This window comes from Sylvia atricapilla, chromosome 6 (genome assembly GCF_009819655.1).
Source record: "Sylvia atricapilla isolate bSylAtr1 chromosome 6, bSylAtr1.pri, whole genome shotgun sequence".
NCBI lineage: Eukaryota > Metazoa > Chordata > Aves > Passeriformes > Sylviidae > Sylvia > Sylvia atricapilla.
Genome location: NC_089145.1, coordinates 29,373,097 through 29,392,916, shown reverse-complemented (window position 1 = coordinate 29,392,916; position 19,820 = coordinate 29,373,097). Strand labels below are relative to the sequence as shown.

Here is a 19,820-nt window from a genome sequence, read left to right as displayed (position 1 = left end):
AGCATGGGCCAAAGGTACAATACTTCTTTCAACTTGAAGCAAGTCAGGGAAGCATCTTCCCTCTGGTGGATTCACAGGCAGATACAAATACAGCTGCTCCAACGGAGATTTGTATTGTTTCTGCCATGAAGGTGTATGTGTGGGGCCTATTGGTTTATACTAAGTCCACAGGGCCAGCAGTGCAGGAGCTGATCTGGCTGAAAGTCCTTCTGCAGTGCAGGTTCACAGACATCTGGAGCCACCCAGAGCTCCCTGGAGGATTCACAGGTGGTGTTTTATGTGTGGCTCTTCCTTGGCTGTTTACTTTGCTGATGGTGGGAAAGGGAGGAAGAGGAAGTTACAACTTCATTTATCCAGGTTTTTTAAATACAGAGCTATGTAAGCAGGTTGACTAATTGAAACAACTGAATGTATTGCCCACTGCTCTGTATGGATGCTGCAAACCTAGCACAAAGCATTGGCAGAAGTTTAGGGACTCTACAGCTCTGGAACACAAAAAAAAAAAACCTGAAATAGTTTTCTAAGGGATGATGAAAATGCTTTGTAAAAGAAACGATAGCTGTATTTCAAGCAAGAAAGGGCTTCCAAAACACTGTTCGGCATCAAGCCTTAGAGCTCCCTGTCAAAGAGCAAGGAATCAGAAAGGATAGGCTACATGGCATAGACGTACTATGTATTTGGGCTTCACTCCCATCACCAGTAACACCAACTCTTACATAAAACATACAGAAAAAAAGTAAGATTTTTTTGATACATTTGGCCCCTTGGCCATCATCACTGTCCCTGACACGATGTGCTGTCAACATTCAGGGCTCCCACAGTCATTTGCAACTGTGAAACACATCATTCCCAGCTCCAGAAGGGTCCTTACCAACTCCAGAAGAGTCACCTTCTGAACAAGGTTTGGAATCGTTAAGGTCATTCATCTGAAATGGGGTTTTCCAAAGTTAAGAAAGTTGCTCCTGGGACAAGAGAACTCTGATTCACACGTGCTACCAAAGGAGTAAGGGCCCTGAAGATGCATAGGGATCTCACCGTGCTAGGAACTACCACACACAGGGTGAAAAGCTGCTCTATGCTCCAAAGCACTCCAATGTGAGTCTGGAGATGAGGGGGGAAGTAAGCAGGCAGTGTTAGTCAGGGTGCTTGGCAGTGGTCTCAGGACACCCACAGCCTACCTCTCGTCATTTTCTACATAAAGATCATAGTAAACTAGAGAGACTTGATCCACAAAGACTGATCCCTGAAAAAGGAGCACAGTTCACAACCCCTACAAGCTACACAAACGTCTCTGAACTGCAGCCTACGCAAGACCACAGGCCTGAACTCCCCGCACTCTCCAATGTTTGGAGCCATCACCTTGTTCTCAAATAGCTACATCCTGCTGCCACAGTGCCTAGTTTGGTCCATGCTGCTGGTGCTGCCAGCCCCAAGTAAGGGAAACAACATAACTGTGCCAGTCTATAGCAGATCACACCTAAGCAAAGGAGGCGGCACAAACAAAAGCAAGAAAGCAATTGAAAATGCAACGAGCAGAGAGTTGGCATCAGGGGCTGATACAAGTGCAGGCTGACATCTCACAGCAGAAATAAAAATTGGAGAGGGTGAAATAGGGCTTTAACACAAAGATAGGTACCTCGTATTTAAAAAGTGAAGAAAGGGATGCTACTTAAGAGACATGAACTGAAGGGCACGTTTAAAAGTGATGGATGAAAAAAATTACTGCTGCAGCTGTTTGGGTGAGTGTGATTGGATTGCTTCATGGAGATTAGGAAAAAAAGAATTGCCATTACTCAAACCTAAGATAATTGAGAGTCTGTGTGAAAGCTGCACAGAGATTCATCAGCCCTTCTGGAATAAATAAAATGTCAGGTCAGAGCAGGGAATGTCACATCTATTGTTGGATAAAAGGATTTAACTGATCTGGGGGAAGGCAAGATACTGAATGTTTACATAAAGGCACTGTAAAAAAGTCTCACTGCTAACCCGTGTGAGTAGCAAATGTCTTCTAAAATTCAAAATACAGACATGAGCCATGGGAACCCTGAAAAGGGACCACCTGAGCATCCCCTTCTTCCTCCTACCTCCACTGCTGCAACACAGAACAACAGAGACTGAGAAGATGGAACTGCTCCTTCACCTACCCCCAAGCAGATATGCTCCTTTCATTCACACAGAGCAGCAGGAGTTGTCACCTTTTACTGCTGTTACCTCTGTAAAGCCAGAACAAACAACTGGGATGGGATTGAGACCTACACCTTCTCACACGTGAAGAGAAGATAAGTCTTCAGTGTGGCACAAGCTTCTCAGTGTGTCCGCTCCGTGTCTAATCAAACCTGCAGGCCTTCAACAGTGCACAGACAAGCAGTGTCAGGATGATCAGATCCTCAGTGAATTACTAGGAGTTGACCACAAGAATTTCGCCTCCCAGGCTTTAACTCTTAGGTGGCCTCACATATTTGCACAGTTGTAGGTTCAACGGTTTTTTCATTTATAGTTTAAGTAAGTTATAGTTTAAAAGAAACCACTAATAATAACAAAAAATCTTATAGATCAGCGTGTCTGTGTCCTTGGTTGTGGGGACAGATATTTATTATGGTAATGGCCACACTTAAAATTGAATTGCATCATCACTTTTAATTAGATATCAAAAGTACGAAAGCTACTATAGGTGGTGAGATTATGAAGACGGTATTTTCTGGAATCTTAAGACATATTCTGTGCTTAGGCATGAATATGTAATCTAAGAGTAGAATACAACAGGATTTAAACTCTCTACAATCGCACTGAATAGCAAGTTATTTCTCAGTGAACATCACAGCCTGAGGAGTGGTCTAATTAGTGAGCATCTTCATGGGCCTCAAAGCATCTGCACAGCACTGCAAGCTTCTAGCACTGACTTCCCACCACACACACTGCAAATGATGGGATCTCCTTATCTTCATGCAGTAAATATAGTCCTGACTGGTACTGATCTGTGCCAAGTCTGTGGGTACACCTGGATAGCACACTGAAAAATGGTGCAGGGATCTAAGCCAAGGTACCAGCAACACTGGTGGTAGCACAGTTTAGCAATGGCTGTCTAACACAGGAGCTGTAACAGGTACCTAGGGAATAGTTCCCTGCAGAGATTAGGACCCAGCAAACATCAGAAAACTGAGGTTTGGTAGCACAATGGAGCAAAGACAAGAAGTTCACATCTTCCCAGCATGTTGTATTCAGACCAGGATGCAGATCTTTAAACAAAGTAAGAAAAAAAGGACCGTTGAAGATTAAAAATTATGGTAGGGCATAATTACAGCTGAAGTTTTGTTCCAGACTCCTGTGGTTCAACGTCTCAGACATCCCAAGAGACCAGCAATTGCATTAAGAGAGATAGAGGCAATGCTGGCTCACCCAGCATAACATCTAGCTGAGGACAGCACAGCACTCCCCCATGCATCCTTCAACTTGATGTCTTTGCTCCAAACTCATGCTCCTTGGCCCTGCCCATGGCCACCAAAAAATTCAGACTGGGAATCTAAGGACAATATACTCAACTTTAAGGGGATGCAATCTTTAAAGACTTTCTTGATCTCATGAGCAAAACCTTGTATTTTTATCTATTTTTATCTTAATTACATTGTCTTGAGCCTGTTTATGTAGTTTATCAAAGCAAAAAAACACTATCTAAATGAAGTCAGATGTGGGACTCATACCAAGGATTAAAAGCAAAAGAGAAACACTCCCGTTTGTTGGGTATTTTTGTTTTCTTTTTTCTTTGATCTTTTATTCAACCTGAACCATTAGCAAAGGCAGTTCCAGTTCTTAGTAACACAGTAGCTCTGAGCCAGTATCTGTTAGTATTGTTTGCTATTTTAAAAGGTTGTGCTATGGGTTTATAGTCTAATTTTCCAAGACTTTTGCAAAAAGGAAAAAGGAAGCAAAACTTAAAGACACATGCACTAGCGATCTGCAATCCCTAGTGGGATTTGGGAGGGTGTTGAGCTTGTTAGAATAGCTGCCCTAGGGCAAAGCCTGGGAAAGGCAGCAAACTTTCTGGACTTAACCCAAAGGCTACCAAGGAGAATGTTTCCACTGACTGCTGGGAGTTGGGTTCAGGCCCTGCACTGTGGGGAAGAGTGGCAGAATGACAAAAAATGTCTGATGACTCTAACCACGTCCAAAGGAGCCATGAGGAGCTGCTGCCTTATTTAAAAACAGTCACACAGAACACTTTACCAGATACTATTGGGAAAAAAAAACCTGATCTCTTTTTAAACCTAGCAGCAAGATTTTCACCATCCTGGTGACAGGAAAGCCTAAGGGAACACAGCAGGAAACACACTGCAGAAGGAACTGGGAGGAAAACACTGCTAACCAGCCAGCTCAGCCCATCAGGAAATGTTTACTCTTTTTTATTTTTCCATGTCAAAATGCTGGAGGCTTCAAACTATGTTCTCTGAGAGACAGAGAACAAAGGGACATAGGGGACACAAGTCCCAGCATCCATGCCCTGGGCAGGCAGACATTGCCATTGACAGGTGAGGACTTGGGGACCAGCCCAGGACTGCCTTCTGTTAAAGTCATGCTCGGCTCCAGTCACCCTCTGAAAAGATGTGACAAACCCAAATGTCACCTATATTACTAACACCACTCTACTGTGTCTGGCTTGGTAAACTGGCACACAGGGCATTAAGGAAAACACATGAAATATCTGAATGCAGAAGCTGAATCTGCAGCAACTCCAGTGGCTGAGAACAGACTGTGATTTAAGTCTGTTAAATCTACAGACACATTCAAATTCTTGCATTTTCTCATTTCTAGGAGATGAGCTCAAAGAGCTCACCACAAGTGAGCACATATGATGTAAACTGGATAGTGAGTGCCAGAACTATGCTGGGGTTTTCGTCTTACTGTGCTCCAGACATATCCAAAGCCTTTCCATCTATAGGAAAGGCCATTGGTATAAAAGATGCATTCCTCATTAGACCAGAGAAAGCATCATTCCGGGTATGAAAATGTTAGCTCAGTAAAGGAATAGGGGAAAAATCTCCAATGTTTTCCCTCACTAAGAGGAGCCTTCAAATAGGCAGAAGACTGAAAGAGAGAAGAAAAATCATGTATTTTCATTATGGAAAATGAATACACCTCTGAGTTTATTGTGTTTTAGCAATTTCTAATAACAAGCACTAGATAGCCTTTTTTTTTTTCTTAAACCAGCTTTAGGCTGGAAAAAGAAGGATTGTAACAATTCTTATTTGCCATAACAAATATCCCAAGTTACTGTGCATTAATGGAAATATCTTAGAAAAAGCAAAGATAGAAGAAGAGTAAACTCCCAGCAGAACCAAAGTTAAAAGCAAATTTTTACAGGCAACTTTACATTATTTGGTAGTACTTTCCCTTCCTTACTGTAGCTGCATTTCACCTCTAACCATACTCCTATATACTTGCTTCTTAAACTGTGGGTGTTGCCAATTGATGGCTGCAAATTCCCCATTTTCAGAAAAGTGAGTTTCAGGATAGCTCTGACAATTTGGGCTTTTTTCTGCCCTACAGAAAAGAGTCTGTTTATAGCAAGGGTGCATATAATAAAAATATTTTGTCACAAGCTGCAGAATTTTGCTCTAGCAGTGGAATTGTGATGTCTTTTGGGAACTGTAGTTCAGATGCTTTACGCTCCTACTTTCTTGTGTTCTTCAGGAACTTGTTTAAAGGCACTACCCACAATAAGCTACCCAGAAGGATGGTACTTTACAGAGGTCTAATGGGTGCACATCACAGGAGATGCAATTTCCCTTGGAAACCACCTCAGATACAACTGAGGAATTGCTGATCGACCACCTACATACCAGCATCCCCCAAAGCATCATCAAAGAACAGGACACACACACAGCACTGCCAGTTTTGCCATCCATCATGCAGTTCCTCAATGTAGTGCTAGCAGACTGTCTCTAGGAGGACAGCCACTGGGAAATGAACATGGCAGCTCACAAGATGGTGGTTTGCTGAAAGAGGAGGGCAGAGAAGCAACAGCAGGGTTTAAATTTCAATTCACCTGTAGGGAGATGGATGATGAATAGTTGAGGTGACCAAGTTGAATAGGGTCAGGCAAAGAATTATTATTTGCCTCTGCTACTGCTTAAAGAGAACAGATGATGAAAACTGCAAGAAAGTAGCTGCCACTGACTCATTCTGGAACAGGAGGAGGAAAAAGGGTAGATGGGCTCTAGTTTTGTGTTTCCTTGCATGAGAGAAATTGCAAAAATAGCTGACTGAAGATTGTTGTTTTACAAGTATTAATCTCAGTCTGGCAGGGGTGGCAACAGGCTTTGGTCCAGAAGCAGCTGGAGAGAATGACCATATGAAAAATCTTTACTATACATGAACATAAATATAGAATTTTCCATTTCTCTTCCTTCTGCCTGGAAGCATATGGCATCTATTCCCAAAAGTTTCAAATAGCAGACACTGAAATGATCATTATTTTTCAAGGAATTATTTTTCCACCTAAAACAGTTTGTATTTTGGCCTTGAGCATAATGAAATCCTGCAATACAAGATATATTATCAGGTGGTATGTAAATCAAATTAATTTTTAACCTCCCTATCTGTCAAACAGAGCACAGGAGCCCACTGTGAGTTCAGCTGTACATTTACAGCACTCATGACCACAGGTGCAGTCAGTCCCTAGGGAAAGACATTACAGAATCTATAAGCTACTGGTGGAGGTGAGCATTTGCACAGGTTGCATCTACAAGTCTCTGTTAAGCCCTTCCTATACAGAGCTGTGCTACGTTCTGATGAGCAGCTCACTCCACTACTGCTGCAAGTTGAGGTTTCCTTTTGGCACTGGGGTCTGCTGAAACTGCTCAGAGACCACAAACCACACTTTACTAAACAAAACACATACATACCAAATAGAAATTCTACCACAACTAAAACCTTGCCATCCTTCTGCTCTTTCTACCTCCCACACTGAGCTTCAAACTTGCATTTAGAAAAATCCAAAGTGACCAGCTCTGTTCAAAGCATTAAAACAACTGGAAAACAGACACATCAGCAGTTCTAGCCTCTGTATGTAGCCACTGGCAATATGTCTGCATAAACTCATTATAAGGGTTTTTATATTTGCTTCCATTTCTAGGCTGAGCAAAACTGGAAGAAGCCACAATAAGAAGCAATTAGAGAACCCTAAAAGCTGTGCTCAGACACCTCAGTCCCAACAGGGAGGTCATCCCTCCGCTCTGCTCAACATCTGAGAAGGGATTAGTCAAAGAGGCCCAAGGGAGGACATCGGGATGGCAGCAAGGCATACCCTCAGATCAGAGTTCCCCAGAAACAGTTTGAGCACCCCCCTCCTTATGCACTGGAGAGCTTCACTGTAAACACACCCTCTACTGAGGCAGAGAGCAGTAATAGAAACCAGATGCTGTAGGGAATTTTTCCCTCTTTGTCTGCACTAAATTTAAATACTGAGCTCTTCTTTTGCCAATTTATTCTTAAAGGGCCTGTATGCTACTCTTCATCTCTATCCCACTTGCTTGAATTTAAGAGAGAAATCAGTAACCCTCCATGCACCTCGACCACCCTGAGAAACATTCTTCACAAAGTCTTGAAGACTGAGACCTGGCTTTCCAACTACTGGGCCAGAAGCCCTCACAACTTCTCTACCCTTTCACCTGAGAACAAATGCAATCTTGTAGGTGAAATTACGGCCTTAGAAAAGCCTCCTTCTCGAGATAAATTGTACTTCAGGTCTTTATCTTCTAAAAGTGATGTGGTAGAATCAACATAGGAGCTTAATTCCCACTTAGAGGAAGTATTTTATACTTGCTTTCAAAAACAGTGCCAGACCAAACGAACACAAAGAAAGCCCCACCAAGAAGCTAGTTTAACTACAGTGTCAAGGGCAATCCACCAACCTTCTAGCCAGGTGACCAAAATGATGGGTATCCAACCACAGGCCTTGCTCCCAGCAAACGAATGGAAATCACTTCAGAACATACTGTCTCATGGCAAAAGGCAGGAGAGGACAACACCCGAAGAGTAGTGCCCCTCCAGAAATTGGGCTCCATGTGCACTACCACTATGGCACTCCAGTGTGCCAGCTACAACACAGTACAGCTGAAGTGACTGCACCTGCCACAGGCATGCTGTCAACACCACCTTCCTACTGAAGGCTTTATGTGATCATGGCTAATCATTAAAATGGAATCAAACTGAAGCATCATGGAAGCTGTGGCCCTGACTCATCTTCTTTTCGCTGGGCTACCAAAACCCACAGCTGCTTTGGTTGTCAGTAGGGGTTTTTTTCCAGGAAGCTGCCTTAGTCACTGACCACCTCTAAACATCGGCTCTTAGGCAACTCAAACAAATCACGAATGATCACACAGTAACGAAACAGACAGTAATGAAACAAATCCGTAACGAAACAGACAACGTGCCATTCTTGAAAGGTGCAGAATAATGCTATAATGCACATTTCCTACATACTGTTGTATTTAATTCCAGGTTGGTTTCAGCTCTTCTTGAAAAGTAACGCCTCAGCCTCAGAGTCAAATATTAACCTGCTTGTTCTTTGATAATGTGCCATTCAGGAAGCAGCAGTACTAACAAATTCTGGCTCCCTACTCTGCTCCAGTGTGCTGGTGCCTAGGTAAGGAACAAACTCTTTGGCTCATCACATCCGGCCGCACATCCAGGAACAAGATGCAGTTTGCACCTTTCCTCTTTGTTACCCAACTTTTTACTTATTTTCCCCATTGACATAATTGACTTTTCACAGGGAAACAGCTCTTCTGGAATATAAACTAGCTAGACGATGGAAAATGAAAGCATAAAGTGGCCAGTCTCCATCGCGGAGAGAATTAAGTAAGGGGTTACATAAAATCTCATATGACTGCAAATATCACCTGATGTAATTACCAGTGACACAGAAAAAGATGATGATCAGTAAGGTGTAAACATATTTTGGTTTATGAAGCCTAGATGTGAAAAACTAGATTTAATTAAAGACAGGTGAGTAACATAATGAAGTAACAATGACAAGGAAAGTCAAGAGTGATAATTCCACAAGGATTCAGCTGTATGGGAACTACACAAACATCTTACTGGGTCCCAAATTAACTCAAACTGGGACAAAACAGGGAAGAGCCAAAAAGTCACCCCCTTAACAAACAGCAATACCCAACACATGAGACTGCAAGTGCAGGTGAGGAAAGAACAGTATAAACAAGAATTATGGGCATGACAGTAAGAGCACTCTGCTCGTGCTGAGCCTGCATGCAGAGCACAATGAGGTCCTGAACCCGCACAACGAAACAGCGGGAAGAAAACATTTTTGTAAGCAAACTCCTTAAATCATCTGAGGTGTTCAATGTATTTCTGTTTTACAGTTCAGTAAGAGAGAGCAGAACAGAATTATGCAGCAATTCTTCTATATATTTGCAGCAGATTTTATGTAGAGTTTGACTTAAGTGAAGGTCAGATCAATATTCTCTGGCTTACAGTTAGTTTGCTTAGCTCTTTTAAGGCAATACAAAGGAAATGTCTCCTTTCCTGCCCCTCCCTTGCCACTCTTGGAAAAGACATTGTCAAGGTACAGAAATAATTGTGGAAACCTGGACTTTCTGTGGACATAATGGTTGCATATTAACTACCATTGACAATAGAAACTCTGAGGGCAGCACGGGGAGGTGCCCTTCTCTCATACACAGAAGTTAAACCATTCAAAGGATGGGGTAGTTTTTAACCTCGTGTATTGCAAATTCTGAAACAGTCTTACAAAGGTACAAATTTTGGGTGGATATCAGAACCCGACTGCTTCAAAAAGTAGTGCTTCAGCACCCCCCACAAAAGAGGGCATCAAAACCAGTGTGAACCACCACAATACATTATTTACCTAGACTGAGTATGCATGCAATCATATCTCCTACTCATACCCGTCCTCAGAATTTTTTTTCTTTCTAGTAAGATCTGATCTCATCTGAAATGTATGCTCATTTAGCTGCAAGGTCCCCAACCGGCATGCTGTCTTTGAAACTCTCAGATGTGGCTCCTGACCACAGGAAGCCATTTGCTGTCTAGCTTGCCAGGAAGAACAAAGTACAAGGAGGCCCACTGCTTTACACTTGCAAATGGGTAGCTGAAACCACTACATTTACCTAGGACAAAAGACACACCTTGTTTTCTGTGATGCACAGAATCAGAGAATAGTTCGAGTTGGAACAGACCTTTAATCTCATCCACCCTCCCTGCAATGAGTAGGGATATCCTCAATTACATCAGGTTGCTGAGAGCCCCATTCAATCTGACTTTAAATGTTTTCAGGTGAATATTTCCATCCAGCCCCTCTGCGAGGAACCTGTTCCAGAGTTTATACAATGAAGGTGATAAAACATTCTTAAATCTAATTTAAACCAGTCCTCTTGCCTGCACTGCAAAGGCCCTGGAAGCTACACAGGGTACCTGCTCACACACACCCATTCACTTGTTTAGACACCATTTGCTTTCCACCAGCTGCACAGCGTTTGGAAAAGCAGGTGCATCCAAGTAGCACCTTTTTTTTTTTTTTTTTTTTTTTTTTTTTTTTTTTTTTTTTAGAACAGTCTTTTTTATTAATTGCAAGGAAAAGAGAGTCAGCAACAACAGAACAAGCTTCTCCAGTGTCTGCCAGCAGCACCTGCCTCCTCCAGTAGCTTTGGAGAATCCCCAGGGTCTGTTTCACACTATGCTTACATGGATGGTGGTAAAGGAGACACAGGAGGGATCAGCTACAGCACTATTTCTGTAACAGAGCAACACACATCCCTCACTACAATTACTGAAACCCCACAGGTACAGCAGGGAATGAGGCTGGAGATCTTCCTACTTCTGATGTGAAAGGATAAACATGAGGTCTGCTCAAGGAAAAGCAAATTATTTACACAAGACATTTCATTTGAGAGTAGGATGAGGCAGCAGGGATTCTGCCTTTATTTGTAAGCTTGCAACAAAGAGTATTCCTGATAAGAGGACACAAAACCACATGGGATAGACAGAATGACATAACTGCAAGTCCAAAGCACAGCAAGTGGCACACCAGCGCACATACCAGGTCTGCTGAGACCCATCACAGTGATGGGTCCTCTCTTCACATCATCTTTGGTATCCTTCCATCAGAAGAAACAGGACTTGCAGAAATATCCTGGCCTCAGGTAGGAAGCAAATTTCAGAAAAAGGTAACACCTTGCTGAGGACAGTTTCCTGCACAACCTGGTTCAAACATGGAAGCTCTCATACTGGAGAGCTCCTGGTTGAGCTGTGCTGTCACCCAAGAAAAACAGCAAATCCCCATGCCACATGATATACACTTTAGACAAGCAAGGAAGAAAAGGCAGGTAGTGAGGAGAGCGTGCTCTGGTTCACACTGAGCTGTGGCCTTTAAGGGCAATGGAAGCACTGTAAAACCTCACTGCAACAGCAGTGGGGAAAAAAAACTGGGAAAAACAAAACCTCTACTTCAAGACTGGTCAAGCAGTCTGGGCAGACTACTACTAAGCTGTACCTTGACTCTTTCTTACATAACTTTTTCTTTTTTTTTCTTTTAATAGAATTTAATAATCAAGTAAAAACTAGTCTGTAAGACACGTGCCAAGCATCCTCTCACATCTAACCCAGTAGAAAGGCTCCGGCACATTCTGAGGCGCATCACATGTACCAGTTTAAAGTAGGCTTCTTTTGCCTTTAATCATTTCTCCCATGAATAAGTAACACCGAATGAAAGTGCTCTTACCCTGACAGCATTTGTACTCTGATACCCAACTCCTACTCATATGCCTCTCCTAAGACAGCCTCTTGTTAAGATTACAGCAGTAAGGCCAGGAGACATGTGAACACAGACATTGCTCAACATAAATGCTTAAAGCAGTTGTTTAGCTTACTGCAAATTTCTTATTTCAGACTTTATGCTCAAAGACTGCTGAATTAGTCCCCTTCATGGAGACTTAAAACACAGTGTTCCCTATAATATGTGCACACCTATACATGAAAAGATTAAAGCTTACTTCATTGTAGATTCACCCTCCAGCTCCAGTACTATTGAACAAGGACTTCCGCAGACATTATATGGGGTCACTTATCATTTTGCCTTGTCTTGCTCTGTATTTAAGAGTGGACACACCAGTACCTCATTCACATTCATGCTTACAACACCATCAAGCTTGGCATAATCCCACAGAATGGAAATCTCAAATACAGTATTGGTCATGATCCTCTCAGGCACATGATATATTTTAGGGGAAAAGGTATGGTTTCATGACGGAGAATGACGAAGCCAACCAGCTTTCTTCAGTTACCATGGTTGGATGGCCACTCAAATTCTTCACTGCTGCCCAAGGATTGGAAACAGAAGTTACCACCACATCAAGCCCTTCAGTCCTGCTGCCCTTTATTGGTAAACTGTGTGCATATATCTACTACACACGGAAAGTCAAGCTAGCAAGAGAATTGGCAGACCTAGGGGATCAGACTAAACTTGCTTTGATTCCTATTCATAAACGCACATATTCTTACATGTTTGTGTAAGAAAATGCCAAATCACTTAGTCACAGATAACACGTCAGAGTACAGCTCATCTCTCACAAAGAGTGCCTTCCATACTCACCATTCCTAATTTTGCTGTTGCCTGACAATTTTCCTTCGCAACAGTTGCTAAGCAAAACATTTGCAGTTCAGCTTAGTATCACAACTGACACCTGATGACTGTCCTAATGGTTACACATAAAAAAATGCATGGCTGTTCAGTCTAGTTCAAACCACTGACAAGAAATAGATAACTCAAATGGAGGACATGCAGTTCATGTGCAGCCCTGATTGCTGCCTTTATGTTTGCTGTTTTCTAAAATAAAGAATTTTCTGAGCAAGGCAAAGTACATGCAGATAGCAGACAGCAGTGTAACTTACCATACGGAAGTCAAATAACCTTGGTAGAGTCAAGAACATTTATTGTCACTTGTTTCAGAAGACCTAATAACCTTATTCCAGAAATGTCCATACAAGGTCTGTTAATGTCTACTGAAAATAAGTATCTTGCTAGCACCCTTAACACATCTACCAGAAGTCTTCTAATTAGAGGAATTTGACAATTATTTCTGTAAGTCCAAGTAGCTTTCTCTTACAAGTGCACTTCAGTGTAAGACCAAAATAAAAAAGACAATTCGAGATAGACTCTATATGTGCTGTATTTTTAATATCTGTGGCTAAGAAACTGCAGCATACATCAGCAGCTACAGCCAGCGCTTAAGAGAATAGAAAGCAAGAATTCATCTCATTTCCTCCTGAGTACAAAGGAGTAAAAAGTCAGTGGCGTTGAAAAAAGAAAAAGAGGGTCCTTCTGACACTACTAGCAGACATATGGACAGGTTTATGTCAAATCTGTGCTTAGATCAGGAAATCTCTCCTAATTCTCTTCAGCCCAAGAGTCTCCTAAGGAGGCATGCCCAAATAACAAACAGGATGGTCAAAAAAATTCTTTTTCCATTCATATTGGATTCATCACAGGGAAGGGGGAAAAGGTTTGCCTCTTCATCCTTCCTCCTCCACCTTTAATTCATGTAAACTTTATCCATGGATGATGATGTGACTTTTCAGATAAGACAGAAAGAAGAGGGATGGAAAAAGATCTTTTGAAGTACAGGGGAAAACAGACTTCTGCAATCTGTCTTCAGAAAGGCTGCACTGCAGGTTGCTGCCAAGTGCTGAAGCCCTAAGGACAAAGCAGGTCTTTACAAAAGAACTGCTACTACACTGGAGAAGGGAAAAGCCATGTGCTGTGCATGGGCAGAGGTATGTTTGTAAGGAGAGAAAGAGATAGGAAGAACTGTGCAGAAGGAATAGTAGAAACGTAAATCACAACCTGCCTTGGGCCCCATGGAAGTTTGCTACAGTAATGCCCGTGCTGATAGCAAGAATAAGGTAGAGACTGCGCTGTGAAATTACACCTTTCTTATCCAAAACCACACCTCAAAAACTAACACAAATCTTATACTTTCCTCTCCACAGCTTGTACTCAGTACTGAACAATACCCATACAAACCCTTAGTCCAAGGGGCACAGTCTCATTTCCCTGACTGTCACTGTCGAGCTGGTGCTCTAATCTCAGACCAGGGTAAGACAAGAACCTCCTTTGGCAGATATCAGGTTATTATGGTATAAGTCGATTCCTGGCAAAATTCCCCTGGCTTCAAGCTTAGATTAAGATGAATGTAGTTCTGTCCAACCCAGTCTTCATCATAAAACTGCTAATTTTCTGTTCTCCCCATAGCTCCCTTTGAAGGCTGCAGCAAGAATCATGTCTCTGCAAGAGAAATGATGGCAGACTGCATAGCTTCAGAGGAATACAAACATGACACACAGTGTTTCAGGGTCTTTGGTTAACTGCTAATCATCTGGATTTGGATGCCAGTCCCGATTATGAGAAATATGTAGTAAACAGAATCATGCCATGTGATACGCAGGCTTAACCCTCTTCCTGCTGGCAACTGCACGTCAGCACAAAGCTGCAGTGGGAACAGCAAAATAGCCTCCACAAACTTACTGGCCTTTTGCCCTCAGCTTGGTGCTTGCTGCTGTCTCCTCTGAAGAGCCACATCCACACAACAGAAGGCTGGAGAAGGATGTACACAATTTTGGCCATAATCAGCCCTCGGACATCGGATGTTTGGTGATCTCCCCTGCTCTAACTGGAGCATATGGCTGGACAATAGTACATGCAGCTTCACAGGGAAAAGGGTATGAGCAATTAAGATGCTGCAGTGAGAGGCTCAAGCTGATCTTGTCTGTGGGCCAGGAAGAAATAATCCCTCTCCCAACATGCTGAATAAGCAGTGGGTGGGCTTGCAGGGCAAGGGCATAGCTGTCCCAGCCCTTTCCTCAGCAAGCAATCAGGCCATTGTTCCACACTCCAGCTCGGTACCAGCCATCACCCAGGGACACCACGGCGGCTACACAAGCATCCAGCACAGGGCATCGCTCACTGCACTCCTGCTCCAACTGCTGTCACACGTCACAGCTACGACCACACAGCCCTACACCAGCACCCACCACAGGCTGGGAAGAGTCAGCTGCTGGAACCAGCAGGCTAGAAGACTGGAAGTAAAGAATTTGAGTCGTCTGCTCCGGTGGTATTCTCTTCCCTTCAATGGGATCACGTATGCTATTATCAAGGCATGCAGGACCTAACCTTTGCAAGACTTTTACTTCCTCTTATGCAGTCAGAGGGCCACACAGCATTGTGCTTGTAGAGAAAAGTATTTTCTTTCTGAAGAAATTAGACAATCCAACTCAGAAAGTAGAGTTTTCACAGATTAAATTCAACTTGATACTTAACAAGCCTAGCTACACTTATTAGTGGCCCAGGACCTCCTACATCCTATGCAGCACACTGGTATTGCCAGAGGAAGTTAGTCATTTCCACATTAGACAGCCTCCCATGCCATGAGCCAGCCAGCTCATTTCTGCACACAGGTAAGGTATTGTTAAGTGAATTAGAATTTATTTCTTTCCTTCTCAGCTGCCAAAACTGCTAAGCCACTTACATTGCTTAGCAGGCTACTCTAGCACTTTTTTCTTCCTCATTTCCTGATGCTTAAGAACCCAACCCTGATAATTTAGAGCCTGTCTCCAGCTCTCGGTGTGGTTTCTCTGTATTTAGGACTGCTGTAGGCTGAGGCTTATCCAGGAAAACTCAGAACAGACCCCGACATGTTCATGCTGCTGACTTTGAACTACGTTTGAAGCAACAGTTAGCAGAACGATAGATGTTCATATGAACAGTGACAGGGTATTAAAAGCTGATCAGAGCAGAGCACTATGCATTGGATAGGGGATAAAGAGCCAGGCACCCATCAGTGGATCCATTACAGCAAAGCATCCCCCTGCTGACAGGGATCTCCCACCGTAGCAGCAACCAGCCCTGTTGTATTAACCCAAAAGGGAAGCATCAGCTCCTAGGCATGAGGGCCCAACTCATAGCAAAACCCTGTGTTTCCCAAGCTCCCTACATCAGCCTGGCCCCTCTTTAAAGACAGGGGGTCAAACTACTGGTACGTATTCGTGGAAGAAGTCTGGTATTCTGAAAAGCAGCTTGGCAAAGTCTTCAGGTTTTGAGCTTTAAGACTTGGAGGGCTGAAGACTGCACCTGCTGAGTCGAGCTCTGCCAATCTCTGAAGTATAAGAGGCAGTTACTGTTCCTGCACAGGCAACAGCAGCAGCTTCTTTCCCAGCTCAGAGCTGCTGTGCAGCAGTTCTTTGACCAGCCATCAAGCACTCCCTTCCAGAAGGCAGGAGACTGCACTGGACTTGAAAGTGAGACAGATGCCAAATCCCAGTCCAGGGCCAGTGCTCAGGGAACCAGGCAATGTGATGTTCAGAACACAGATGTGCTGGTAATTATTTCCACATCAAAAATAGCCAAGATCTTTTCTTAAACTCTCTCCAGTTCTTTCCTATTCTCTTGCTGCTCCTTCACTGTGAAGAGCTATCTAGGTTTAACTCTTCCTCCTCTTATTGTTTTGCTAAATTAATTTTAACACAAATTAAGATTTTTTTATCTGGCTCACACTTCATGTCCACAAGCAGTAAATGTGGGAGCAATGTAGAGGCTGTGCCTTGCAAGGGAGGGAACAAACAGCTATTTTTCAGACAGCTATGGCTAGTTCAGCCCACTTACTCTGTCAAGCAGTAAGCAAAGTCTCACTGCTTCCAACGTGACTTGTGTCAGGGAGATTTCCACTCTCTACTTCAAAACCCTTTCTCAATCTCAGATATCTTGCATGGCTAGAGGCAGGCAGGTTTTAAGCTGCATTCCTACCTATGGAGAATTGGCGGACACTTCATTCTTTTCACATGCAAACTAGAACTATCACCTGGACCAAGCTGCAAAAATTCAAGGAATTTGGGCAGGGCTTAAATAAAGTGGGAAAGCATTACTTTGCTTTCCAACATGGCAAAAGGTATTCAGAAGCCTGGAACAAAGCACAAACCTCCAGGTCCTTCAGCTGCCAGGAGCCAGGCCGCCTCTTCATTTGCTGCAGCTCCAAAAGCATTGGTTTCATGGCTGACATTGAGAAGCCACCATTTAAGTGGGCAGTCCCACTCTGAATTTGCCCTTCATTTCCCTCAGCCTGCCACCTCCTCTTTACCTTAGGCTCAGCAGGGATCAACTCTGATCTGGCTGAAAACTCACTTTTCCATAGCATATTTTTAGGTACTGATCATGACTGCATCCAACTGAGAAAAAGTGACAGACAAGTCAGACTGGACTAAAGACTGCATCTGGAGTGAGTCTTGTCCCAAGTAAATGGATGAAGGGAGAACATTCAGCACTTCCATATGCCAAAGTTAAATTAGGTGCAAAACAAGATTTTGGCGAGTATTTGGAATCATTGGGGACTGTAAATTTGAATAGACTTTAGATCACCCTCTGGCAAATTCTCTAGAATTCACTTTACAGACAGCAAATACACAATACATTTATTCATCCCTTTTGTAAGGCTGCCGAAGTAGCAAAGTTTATAAGCAAAAAGCAGATAAAAAACTATATAAACTATATTAAGATCTCTGGAGTGCATTATCCTGAATATACATACATGAAATATTTTGCCCACTGATATCTTCTTGGGAAAGCAAAGCAAGCAGCAAATGAGGGGTAAATTAGACCCCAATTAGCTTGATAGAAACAAGCACATCTAGTTAATATTTTTACACTACTCTCTTTTACTAAGATCAGAAGGGTGGTAGTTGTTCTGGGCACTGCAGCTTCTGTAGTACAAATAAGTACCCTTAAAAAACCATGTTAAGGGCTGACATGAGAAGAGGTCACAGGAGAACATGACCTACCAATCCACCACACAGGAAGGTCAGAGGGGAACAGAAACCCGAGTGAGCTTCATAAAAGCCTCACTCTTCATGACAGCATGAGGACAACACTCACTCCCAGAGGCATGCTTATCCAAAGGACACCTCTTACTGTGTGCTTGTGTACTGAGTGCAGCACTGGCGAAGAACTTTGCTCTTTACCTAGAGAGCTGCCCCTCTGGATGGGCTGTGTGCCCTGAATACACACCTTTAACTCCCACAGCCTGACTGTGCCCAGCACAAGCACTCCTCTTCCTTAAGCCTCCCTGCTGCTGCCCCACACAGAAGCAGAACAATGCTTGCTCAGGGGCTGCTGGAGCCACTCCCAGTGGGGGGGAGGCTTCCAAATAACCTCTGAAGGACAGCAACACCACCAAAATAGTCTCTAGATGAAAGAGATAAAGGTAATTATTAAAGTCTTACTAACAAAAAGGTTTTTTGTTAATGTATCGGACCATGAAAGCCAGCAACTCACCTAAGAAGAACAGCAATCTTCAATCCAAAGCACATGAGATCACTGAACACAATGGTAGAATAAAATGGGAACACATTTCCCTTCCCAGCACCTGTTAACGAAGGTGAGGCAAGAAAAGAGAGGAAGAAGAGGAGGTAGAATTTGGGATAGGGATATATAGGTAGAAAAAGATATCAAGGAGTACTATAAAATTGCTTTAAACTCAAAGCAAAATTTCACAAAAAATTGTATGCTGTGATTTTATTCTCTGGTTACACCCACATCAGAAACACACTACCAAATATTGCTGTTATACACTAGAAGAGTTGAATGAGTGTGAAGAAAGGGATATATAATTGCAAATTTGTAGCGATGTTATGAAAGAAAACATCTGAAGCTAAACATCCCAGAAATGCAGAAGAGCCCCTTCAAAGAGGCCCATCGCTAGACTTGGTCTTGAAGAGAAACTTAATCCGGATGTGCTGACAGTGGCTGTGCCAGCACCTAAAACCAACACCAAGTCAAACACATGGTGGTAGTGCAGAAGAACATGGAATTGAGAAACACTTCTTTGAATCGAGTGCATCACATACAGGTATCACAAACAGGAGGTACTGAAATCAGCACAAGTAGTCTTAAGGTAACATGTAAAAGCAACAAAAATTAAGGTCAATTTAAAATCAGTTACCATCTTTTGGTAACTTCCGGTCTTGCATCATCTGGGAACCACACTCACAGATCAGAGGTCAAACACAGCAGAACCACAGACTCTTTTCCCAATTACCCTGCAGGATACAACCCAGCAAGAGAGTGCAAGAAGATGCAGGCAGTTGCACAGGCAGAGTTAAAGGCAACAGGCAGACACTGCTCAGATCTTGGCACATTACAGGGCCCACCCGTGGATCTCTGGCTACTGGCACTCTAGGACTTCCTCCCCACCTCACTGACCACCCTGACCTCTATGGCAACAAGTACATTTTTAACCTTTCACACAGCTCTAGGACAAGTTAAATACACAAACAGCAGTGGTGGAGGCTGACAACATTCACAGGGTCCAAAGGGGTAAGAACATCTCTTCCCTTCTAGGCTAAATCCAGAGCACATGGAAGAAATTCATTCTCATCAGAAGTTCTTTTTCTCTATTTCACATGCCAGGGGCCATCGTGCAGACCTGCCTCTACTGCCCAGCACCATACAGGAATAAAGCCTGGAGACTGACAATAATTGCTCAAGAGCAAAATTAAAACCCTGCAAGGGGAGTGAGTTTTGGGTGGGTGTGTTTTGTGTTATTTTGGAAAGGGGGGGAGAGTTTGAGTGTGGCAGTAGTAGCCGTGTTTGTTTGGTTTGGGTTTTGCTGTTGGTGGTGTTTTTTTAAAAACCTCTTCCTTAGGCCAGAAAGACTGCATTTTCTGACCCCATCACAGGCCAAATATTGCCAACAAATACCTTCCTCAGCTGCTGAGTACAGCATGCCTGCCAGCTGGGC

General features: G+C 43.1%; 1 protein-coding gene across 3 annotated transcripts in view; it reads right to left on the bottom strand.

Annotated features, from left to right (window-relative positions):
• Positions 1-19,820, bottom strand: part of ACTN1 (actinin alpha 1) — an 86,584-nt gene that overhangs the window by 54,886 nt on the left and 11,878 nt on the right. The gene's annotated exons all lie outside the window — the stretch shown is intronic.